Raw genomic sequence first — 10,487 nt, 5'->3', positions numbered from 1 at the left:
AGAGGTTAAAAAACTAAATATAAGTTTTAAAATTCATGGTAAGCTAAGTATAAGTTAAAAACGCTAAATATAAGCTGAAAATTCATTACAAACTAAGTTAAGTTAAAAACCGAATAGAGGTGTATTTAAAAACTAAATGTGAAAGCCAAGGGAGGCTCATTTTGTGTTGGGATTTTGGGGTGGCAACATCTCCGGGACTTTGCTCCCGGAGGTCTTTATATGGGGACAGTGTGCAGGGCCTGAAGAAGACCCAAATGGTGGTCGAAACGTCGCCCCGATGCACACTTTAATAAAAACACAAGTCGACTACTGGGGGGGGAGGGTTTTATTTCGGTTCATGTACATTTGTATATAGTTCATTGGTGGCTGTAAAAAATCCTAAAAAGATGGGTTAAAAACAAGCTAAAAAATTCCAATTCATAGGCTAAAAATGGCAATTAAAAACAACAGTTAAATATAGATGCTAAAAAAGGCAATTAAAAACATTAAAAACCTTACCTGGTGTACTTACCTGGACCGCTGGAACCTGCAAAAAGAGAAAAGTGTTTGAATTACTCACCTGTATTAAATTGAAGGGTAGACCCAAGATGCGTGTCCCCTATCGAAGCCCCTATACAAGTTAAAAAGCCAAGTCGGCATTGTCTGAAGCTAAATTGAGCACTAGAAAGCCAAGTTGGCATTGTCTGAAGCTAAATTGAGCACGACTAATTTAAATGCTTTTTTAAATAAGCCAGAGAAGGCGGGTCTTGTGAGCCCATTTGGTGGTGGCCTGGGTCCCTGGTGGTGGGCCCTAAAGTCTAGGATGGACAGTGCACTAAGGTTCCCCTCTAACTTGAGGGGGCCTAATTTCCTCAACCTAATCCGCCCGTGCCTCCTCGACTGGGGTCCATTACTGGGGACCCCGGCCTTAGAGGACAATTTGGTCTAATTGAGGAGTGGGATATTGGACCCTCTTAAACCCAAATTTGGGAGTTTTTCAAGCCCAAATCCCTCCCACATCCTATCCCTGACCCCAATCCCCTAACCTTAACCCCAGGGGCTGGTTCCCTAACCCTAACCCCGCCCCCTAACCCTAAGCCCACCCCCTATCCCTGTTAAAAAAACTAAGTAGAGGTTAAAAAACTAAATATAAGTTTTAAAATTCATGGTAAGCTAAGTATAAGTTAAAAACGCTAAATATAAGCTGAAAATTCATTACAAACTAAGTTAAGTTAAAAACCGAATAGAGGTGTATTTAAAAACTAAATGTGAAAGCCAAGGGAGGCTCATTTTGTGTTGGGATTTTGGGGTGGCAACATCTCCGGGACTTTGCTCCCGGAGGTCTTTATATGGGGACAGTGTGCAGGGCCTGAAGAAGACCCAAATGGTGGTCGAAACGTCGCCCCGATGCACACTTTAATAAAAACACAAGTCGACTACTGGGGGGGGAGGGTTTTATTTCGGTTCATGTACATTTGTATATAGTTCATTGGTGGCTGTAAAAAATCCTAAAAAGATGGGTTAAAAACAAGCTAAAAAATTCCAATTCATAGGCTAAAAATGGCAATTAAAAACAACAGTTAAATATAGATGCTAAAAAAGGCAATTAAAAACATTAAAAACCTTACCTGGTGTACTTACCTGGACCGCTGGAACCTGCAAAAAGAGAAAAGTGTTTGAATTACTCACCTGTATTAAATTGAAGGGTAGACCCAAGATGCGTGTCCCCTATCGAAGCCCCTATACAAGTTAAAAAGCCAAGTCGGCATTGTCTGAAGCTAAATTGAGCACTAGAAAGCCAAGTTGGCATTGTCTGAAGCTAAATTGAGCACGACTAATTTAAATGCTTTTTTAAATAAGCCAGAGAAGGCGGGTCTTGTGAGCCCATTTGGTGGTGGCCTGGGTCCCTGGTGGTGGGCCCTAAAGTCTAGGATGGACAGTGCACTAAGGTTCCCCTCTAACTTGAGGGGGCCTAATTTCCTCAACCTAATCCGCCCGTGCCTCCTCGACTGGGGTCCATTACTGGGGACCCCGGCCTTAGAGGACAATTTGGTCTAATTGAGGAGTGGGATATTGGACCCTCTTAAACCCAAATTTGGGAGTTTTTCAAGCCCAAATCCCTCCCACATCCTATCCCTGACCCCAATCCCCTAACCTTAACCCCAGGGGCTGGTTCCCTAACCCTAACCCCGCCCCCTAACCCTAAGCCCACCCCCTATCCCTGTTAAAAAAACTAAGTAGAGGTTAAAAAACTAAATATAAGTTTTAAAATTCATGGTAAGCTAAGTATAAGTTAAAAACGCTAAATATAAGCTGAAAATTCATTACAAACTAAGTTAAGTTAAAAACCGAATAGAGGTGTATTTAAAAACTAAATGTGAAAGCCAAGGGAGGCTCATTTTGTGTTGGGATTTTGGGGTGGCAACATCTCCGGGACTTTGCTCCCGGAGGTCTTTATATGGGGACAGTGTGCAGGGCCTGAAGAAGACCCAAATGGTGGTCGAAACGTCGCCCCGATGCACACTTTAATAAAAACACAAGTCGACTACTGGGGGGGGAGGGTTTTATTTCGGTTCATGTACATTTGTATATAGTTCATTGGTGGCTGTAAAAAATCCTAAAAAGATGGGTTAAAAACAAGCTAAAAAATTCCAATTCATAGGCTAAAAATGGCAATTAAAAACAACAGTTAAATATAGATGCTAAAAAAGGCAATTAAAAACATTAAAAACCTTACCTGGTGTACTTACCTGGACCGCTGGAACCTGCAAAAAGAGAAAAGTGTTTGAATTACTCACCTGTATTAAATTGAAGGGTAGACCCAAGATGCGTGTCCCCTATCGAAGCCCCTATACAAGTTAAAAAGCCAAGTCGGCATTGTCTGAAGCTAAATTGAGCACTAGAAAGCCAAGTTGGCATTGTCTGAAGCTAAATTGAGCACGACTAATTTAAATGCTTTTTTAAATAAGCCAGAGAAGGCGGGTCTTGTGAGCCCATTTGGTGGTGGCCTGGGTCCCTGGTGGTGGGCCCTAAAGTCTAGGATGGACAGTGCACTAAGGTTCCCCTCTAACTTGAGGGGGCCTAATTTCCTCAACCTAATCCGCCCGTGCCTCCTCGACTGGGGTCCATTACTGGGGACCCCGGCCTTAGAGGACAATTTGGTCTAATTGAGGAGTGGGATATTGGACCCTCTTAAACCCAAATTTGGGAGTTTTTCAAGCCCAAATCCCTCCCACATCCTATCCCTGACCCCAATCCCCTAACCTTAACCCCAGGGGCTGGTTCCCTAACCCTAACCCCGCCCCCTAACCCTAAGCCCACCCCCTATCCCTGTTAAAAAAACTAAGTAGAGGTTAAAAAACTAAATATAAGTTTTAAAATTCATGGTAAGCTAAGTATAAGTTAAAAACGCTAAATATAAGCTGAAAATTCATTACAAACTAAGTTAAGTTAAAAACCGAATAGAGGTGTATTTAAAAACTAAATGTGAAAGCCAAGGGAGGCTCATTTTGTGTTGGGATTTTGGGGTGGCAACATCTCCGGGACTTTGCTCCCGGAGGTCTTTATATGGGGACAGTGTGCAGGGCCTGAAGAAGACCCAAATGGTGGTCGAAACGTCGCCCCGATGCACACTTTAATAAAAACACAAGTCGACTACTGGGGGGGGAGGGTTTTATTTCGGTTCATGTACATTTGTATATAGTTCATTGGTGGCTGTAAAAAATCCTAAAAAGATGGGTTAAAAACAAGCTAAAAAATTCCAATTCATAGGCTAAAAATGGCAATTAAAAACAACAGTTAAATATAGATGCTAAAAAAGGCAATTAAAAACATTAAAAACCTTACCTGGTGTACTTACCTGGACCGCTGGAACCTGCAAAAAGAGAAAAGTGTTTGAATTACTCACCTGTATTAAATTGAAGGGTAGACCCAAGATGCGTGTCCCCTATCGAAGCCCCTATACAAGTTAAAAAGCCAAGTCGGCATTGTCTGAAGCTAAATTGAGCACTAGAAAGCCAAGTTGGCATTGTCTGAAGCTAAATTGAGCACGACTAATTTAAATGCTTTTTTAAATAAGCCAGAGAAGGCGGGTCTTGTGAGCCCATTTGGTGGTGGCCTGGGTCCCTGGTGGTGGGCCCTAAAGTCTAGGATGGACAGTGCACTAAGGTTCCCCTCTAACTTGAGGGGGCCTAATTTCCTCAACCTAATCCGCCCGTGCCTCCTCGACTGGGGTCCATTACTGGGGACCCCGGCCTTAGAGGACAATTTGGTCTAATTGAGGAGTGGGATATTGGACCCTCTTAAACCCAAATTGGGAGTTTTTCAAGCCCAAATCCCTCCCACCTAATATCTCCGGAAGTGAAGGTCCTAGAGACTTCAAACCAACGTCCGTCTGCCATAATTCGGCCCTTCTGAACACGCCAGTCTTTCCCCCGAGTCTCTAGGACCTTCCTAGCCCGAGATACAAAAAAAGTACCATTTTCAAAGTGGTCTTTTTGGGAATAACTCCGCCCCCTTAAATCACACACGCACCATTCACATATCCACGGATAGATCTCGACGAGACGCATCCATAGATACCACAACCACCCCCCTATGACGTTCCTACGGAAAGTTATTCCCGCCCAAAAATCAAAAAGACCACTTGGAGTGGTTTTCATCCTTATACCTAACCCTAACCCTAACCCTAACCCTAACCCTAACCCTTTTGCATGGTTTACAGTGCATAAATCACCTCTACACCCTCCCTAACCCTAAAAATGACCACCCCCCACCCCCCACCCCCCCCGCTCTAACCCTAATTTCCCACTTTTTTTGGCTTTTCTAACCCTAGACCTGCCTTTTTCCTAACCTTAACCACTCCCCTAAGCATGCTGGACACTCAACATATGCATGAAACCTCCCTAGCGCCACCCACTGGTGGTCCACATTTTCAAAAAATGGCTTTCAAAACCACTCCCAATCGACTCCAAATGGCCTGAAATGTGCTCCTAACAAAGTTCTGGAGACCATTTTTTGGCTTAAACACTTAGTAAATTTCAGCTCCCATTCATTTCAATGGGAAAAATTCAAAGGCTTATATCTCCGGAAGTGAAGGTCCTAGAGACTTCAAACCAACGTCCGTCTGCCATAATTCGGCCCTTCTGAACACGCCAGTCTTTCCCCCGAGTCTCTAGGACCTTCCGAGCCCGAGATACAAAAAAAGTACCATTTTCAAAGTGGTCTTTTTGGGAATAACTCCGCCCCCTTAAATCACACACGCACCATTCACATATCCACGGATAGATCTCGACGAGACGCATCCATAGATACCACAACCACCCCCCTATGACGTTCCTACGGAAAGTTATTCCCGCCCAAAATCAAAAAGACCACTTGAGTGGTTTCATCCTTATACCTAACCCTAACCCTAACCCACCCTAACCCTACCTAACCCTAACCCTATAACCCTAACCCTAACCCTAACCTAAAACCCTGACCCTAACCCTAACCCTAACCCTAACCCTAACCCTAACCCTAACAGAAACAGGAGCCCGAAACCTAAATTAAGTAAAACTATAACTAAAGGAATACCAATAGAAGCCAACTCTGGCATGGCTCATTTTATGTTTTTCTTTCGACTGGGGTGGATGGGAAGCCCTCTCCTTAGGGAGAGCGCCACATGGGGCAAGCCACCTTCATAGGGAGGTCGCAGTATGGGGAGCCGCAAGTCAGACAGTGTGCTAGGCCTGAGGAAGACCCAAATCGAGGTCGAAACGTCGCCGGTTGCACACTTTAAACTCAGCAGAGAAGGGTAGACCAAATAGGAGTCCCCAATAGAAGAAGGGTAGACCAAATAGGAGTCCCCAGTAGAAGAGAGGGTAGACCAAATAGGAGTCCCCAGTAGAAGAGAGGGTAGACCCAAATAGGAGTCCCCAGTAGAATAAAGGGTAGACCCAAATAGGTGTCCCCAGAACAATAGAAAGACAAAGACGGCACACAGGGATGGGTTGGTTTATACTTTTAAGTTTTTATTACATATATAACAAAGGCGAAACCAGCATACAAACCCAAGTAAGGGATGCAAAATAGCTACAATTGGGCCTACAAACAGGTAAAGAAGCTAAACAGAGTTAAAAAGACAAATATGTTTAAAAAGGAAACTAAATACAGTATCAATGACAAATAGAGTTCATACTTACCTGTACTTACCTGGATCCTGGACCTGTGGGAAAACCTGTGGAGAGAAAGAACAAAATTAACAATTGGAAAAGCAAAGTCATGCACCTACAAAATAAATACGTACCTGTAAAAGTCCCTGGCGGTGGTCCTCAACAGAGGATGGACAGTGCATTCCCGGTCCCCTTCTCAGAAGGGGGCTGATCTTTTCCCCTCACCTAACCCTAACCCTAACCCTAACCCTAACCCTCCCTAGCGCCACCCACTGGTGGTCCACATTTTCAAAAAATGGCTTTCAAAACCACTCCCAATCGACTCCAAATGGCCTGAAACGTGCTCCTAGCAAAGTTCTGGAGACCATTTTTTGGCTTAAACACTTAGTAAATTTCAGCTCCCATTCATTTCAATGGGAAAACTTCAAAGGCTTATATCTCCGGAAGTGAAGGTCCTAGAGACTTCAAACCAACGTCCGTCTGCCATAATTCGGCCCTTCTGAACACGCCAGTCTTTCCCCCGAGTCTCTAGGACCTTCCTAGCCCGAGATACAGAAAAAGACCCATTTTCAAAGTGGGTTTTTTGGGAATAACTCCGCCCCCTTACATCACACACGCACCATTCACATATCCACGGATAGATCTCGACGAGACGCATCCACAGATACCACAACCACCCCCCTATGACCTTCCTACGAAGCTAAATTGAGCACTAGAAAGCCAAGTTGGCATTGTCTGAAGCTAAATTGAGCACGACTAATTTAAATGCTTTTTTAAATAAGCCAGAGAAGGCGGGTCTTGTGAGCCCATTTGGTGGTGGCCTGGGTCCCTGGTGGTGGGCCCTAAAGTCTAGGATGGACAGTGCACTAAGGTTCCCCTCTAACTTGAGGGGGCCTAATTTCCTCAACCTAATCCGCCCGTGCCTCCTCGACTGGGGTCCATTACTGGGGACCCCGGCCTTAGAGGACAATTTGGTCTAATTGAGGAGTGGGATATTGGACCCTTTTAAACCCAAACTTGGGAGTTTTTCAAGCCCAAATCCCTCCCACATCCTATCCCTGACCCCAATCCCCTAACCTTAACCCCAGGGGCTGGTTCCCTAACCCTAACCCCGCCCCCTAACCCTAAGCCCACCCCCTATCCCTGTTAAAAAAACTAAGTAGAGGTTAAAAAACTAAATATAAGTTTTAAAATTCATGGTAAGCTAAGTATAAGTTAAAAACGCTAAATATAAGCTGAAAATTCATTACAAACTAAGTTAAGTTAAAAACCGAATAGAGGTGTATTTAAAAACTAAATGTGAAAGCCAAGGGAGGCTCATTTTGTGTTGGGATTTTGGGGTGGCAACATCTCCGGGACTTTGCTCCCGGAGGTCTTTATATGGGGACAGTGTGCAGGGCCTGAAGAAGACCCAAATGGTGGTCGAAACGTCGCCCCGATGCACACTTTAATAAAAACACAAGTCGACTACTGGGGGGGGAGGGTTTTATTTCGGTTCATGTACATTTGTATATAGTTCATTGGTGGCTGTAAAAAATCCTAAAAAGATGGGTTAAAAACAAGCTAAAAAATTCCAATTCATAGGCTAAAAATGGCAATTAAAAACAACAGTTAAATATAGATGCTAAAAAAGGCAATTAAAAACATTAAAAACCTTACCTGGTGTACTTACCTGGACCGCTGGAACCTGCAAAAAGAGAAAAGTGTTTGAATTACTCACCTGTATTAAATTGAAGGGTAGACCCAAGATGCGTGTCCCCTATCGAAGCCCCTATACAAGTTAAAAAGCCAAGTCGGCATTGTCTGAAGCTAAATTGAGCACTAGAAAGCCAAGTTGGCATTGTCTGAAGCTAAATTGAGCACGACTAATTTAAATGCTTTTTTAAATAAGCCAGAGAAGGCGGGTCTTGTGAGCCCATTTGGTGGTGGCCTGGGTCCCTGGTGGTGGGCCCTAAAGTCTAGGATGGACAGTGCACTAAGGTTCCCCTCTAACTTGAGGGGGCCTAATTTCCTCAACCTAATCCGCCCGTGCCTCCTCGACTGGGGTCCATTACTGGGGACCCCGGCCTTAGAGGACAATTTGGTCTAATTGAGGAGTGGGATATTGGACCCTCTTAAACCCAAATTTGGGAGTTTTTCAAGCCCAAATCCCTCCCACATCCTATCCCTGACCCCAATCCCCTAACCTTAACCCCAGGGGCTGGTTCCCTAACCCTAACCCCGCCCCCTAACCCTAAGCCCACCCCCTATCCCTGTTAAAAAAACTAAGTAGAGGTTAAAAAACTAAATATAAGTTTTAAAATTCATGGTAAGCTAAGTATAAGTTAAAAACGCTAAATATAAGCTGAAAATTCATTACAAACTAAGTTAAGTTAAAAACCGAATAGAGGTGTATTTAAAAACTAAATGTGAAAGCCAAGGGAGGCTCATTTTGTGTTGGGATTTTGGGGTGGCAACATCTCCGGGACTTTGCTCCCGGAGGTCTTTATATGGGGACAGTGTGCAGGGCCTGAAGAAGACCCAAATGGTGGTCGAAACGTCGCCCCGATGCACACTTTAATAAAAACACAAGTCGACTACTGGGGGGGGAGGGTTTTATTTCGGTTCATGTACATTTGTATATAGTTCATTGGTGGCTGTAAAAAATCCTAAAAAGATGGGTTAAAAACAAGCTAAAAAATTCCAATTCATAGGCTAAAAATGGCAATTAAAAACAACAGTTAAATATAGATGCTAAAAAAGGCAATTAAAAACATTAAAAACCTTACCTGGTGTACTTACCTGGACCGCTGGAACCTGCAAAAAGAGAAAAGTGTTTGAATTACTCACCTGTATTAAATTGAAGGGTAGACCCAAGATGCGTGTCCCCTATCGAAGCCCCTATACAAGTTAAAAAGCCAAGTCGGCATTGTCTGAAGCTAAATTGAGCACTAGAAAGCCAAGTTGGCATTGTCTGAAGCTAAATTGAGCACGACTAATTTAAATGCTTTTTTAAATAAGCCAGAGAAGGCGGGTCTTGTGAGCCCATTTGGTGGTGGCCTGGGTCCCTGGTGGTGGGCCCTAAAGTCTAGGATGGACAGTGCACTAAGGTTCCCCTCTAACTTGAGGGGGCCTAATTTCCTCAACCTAATCCGCCCGTGCCTCCTCGACTGGGGTCCATTACTGGGGACCCCGGCCTTAGAGGACAATTTGGTCTAATTGAGGAGTGGGATATTGGACCCTCTTAAACCCAAATTTGGGAGTTTTTCAAGCCCAAATCCCTCCCACATCCTATCCCTGACCCCAATCCCCTAACCTTAACCCCAGGGGCTGGTTCCCTAACCCTAACCCCGCCCCCTAACCCTAAGCCCACCCCCTATCCCTGTTAAAAAAACTAAGTAGAGGTTAAAAAACTAAATATAAGTTTTAAAATTCATGGTAAGCTAAGTATAAGTTAAAAACGCTAAATATAAGCTGAAAATTCATTACAAACTAAGTTAAGTTAAAAACCGAATAGAGGTGTATTTAAAAACTAAATGTGAAAGCCAAGGGAGGCTCATTTTGTGTTGGGATTTTGGGGTGGCAACATCTCCGGGACTTTGCTCCCGGAGGTCTTTATATGGGGACAGTGTGCAGGGCCTGAAGAAGACCCAAATGGTGGTCGAAACGTCGCCCCGATGCACACTTTAATAAAAACACAAGTCGACTACTGGGGGGGGAGGGTTTTATTTCGGTTCATGTACATTTGTATATAGTTCATTGGTGGCTGTAAAAAATCCTAAAAAGATGGGTTAAAAACAAGCTAAAAAATTCCAATTCATAGGCTAAAAATGGCAATTAAAAACAACAGTTAAATATAGATGCTAAAAAAGGCAATTAAAAACATTAAAAACCTTACCTGGTGTACTTACCTGGACCGCTGGAACCTGCAAAAAGAGAAAAGTGTTTGAATTACTCACCTGTATTAAATTGAAGGGTAGACCCAAGATGCGTGTCCCCTATCGAAGCCCCTATACAAGTTAAAAAGCCAAGTCGGCATTGTCTGAAGCTAAATTGAGCACTAGAAAGCCAAGTTGGCATTGTCTGAAGCTAAATTGAGCACGACTAATTTAAATGCTTTTTTAAATAAGCCAGAGAAGGCGGGTCTTGTGAGCCCATTTGGTGGTGGCCTGGGTCCCTGGTGGTGGGCCCTAAAGTCTAGGATGGACAGTGCACTAAGGTTCCCCTCTAACTTGAGGGGGCCTAATTTCCTCAACCTAATCCGCCCGTGCCTCCTCGACTGGGGTCCATTACTGGGGACCCCGGCCTTAGAGGACAATTTGGTCTAATTGAGGAGTGGGATATTGGACCCTCTTAAACCCAAATTTGGGAGTTTTT

Source organism: Acanthochromis polyacanthus, chromosome 22, assembly GCF_021347895.1.
Source record: "Acanthochromis polyacanthus isolate Apoly-LR-REF ecotype Palm Island chromosome 22, KAUST_Apoly_ChrSc, whole genome shotgun sequence".
In the NCBI taxonomy this organism is placed as follows: Eukaryota; Metazoa; Chordata; class Actinopteri; family Pomacentridae; genus Acanthochromis; species Acanthochromis polyacanthus.
The sequence above is the reverse complement of the archived record's forward strand: the minus strand, read 5'-3'. Positions refer to the sequence as shown.